Consider the following 649-nt stretch of genomic DNA (forward strand, 5'->3'; position numbering starts at 1 on the left):
AATCTCTCTTTGAAAAACAATATGTCATGGGACCAGCAGTTAGCATAATGGCTATGTTGCTGGATTACCATGTAGTTGACCGCGGTTCAAGTCCCGGACCCAGTGGCTTAAAATCATACCGGGTGCGTGTGGGTGTGTGCCCAAGATCCTGAGAGGAGAATGGAGAAGAAGGGATTGTGGCGTGACCATCCCCCCTGAGGGGTGATTTCTCACTTTCTGTCTCTCTATCTCTGTCTTTCTGGCAAACATACGTGCCCTTTAGCAAAAACCTCTCAAAAAAAAAATGTCATGACTTTTCAATTAGCAATAATCGCGCCTCGGATAAACCTCATTGGCTATGATACTGCCACTGCGCAAAGCTAAAAGTCATGACTTTTCCAAAACCCAATAGTAGCTGTCAGGTAATGTCCCAACAGGAGACAGAGGATAATTCCGGGAGGGCTTATTTACAGAGGGGCTGAGTGTGAGGGATGAGGAAGGGCAGGTGCAGCTCCCCACAGGAGTTTTGTCCCTAGGCCAGCTGGGGTCCACAGGAGGGGCCAGACACTAGAAATGGGAGGACAGGTCATGTAGGGATGGCCACAGTGAGAGGCTGAGTGAGCCCTGGGAGAAGGACATGGGCAGGTCCAGCATGAAGCCGAGAGGGGAT

General features: G+C 50.2%; 1 pseudogene; it reads right to left on the minus strand.

Moving 5' to 3' along the window:
- Nucleotides 1-244: 244 nt before the first annotated feature.
- Nucleotides 245-361, minus strand: LOC114009601 (uncharacterized; annotated as a pseudogene).
- Between the last annotated feature and the right edge of the window lie 288 nt (nucleotides 362-649).

The sequence above is a fragment of the Tupaia chinensis genome, unplaced genomic scaffold (genome assembly GCF_000334495.1).
Source record: "Tupaia chinensis unplaced genomic scaffold, TupChi_1.0 Scaffold000570_1, whole genome shotgun sequence".
NCBI classification, from domain to species: domain Eukaryota; kingdom Metazoa; phylum Chordata; class Mammalia; order Scandentia; family Tupaiidae; genus Tupaia; species Tupaia belangeri.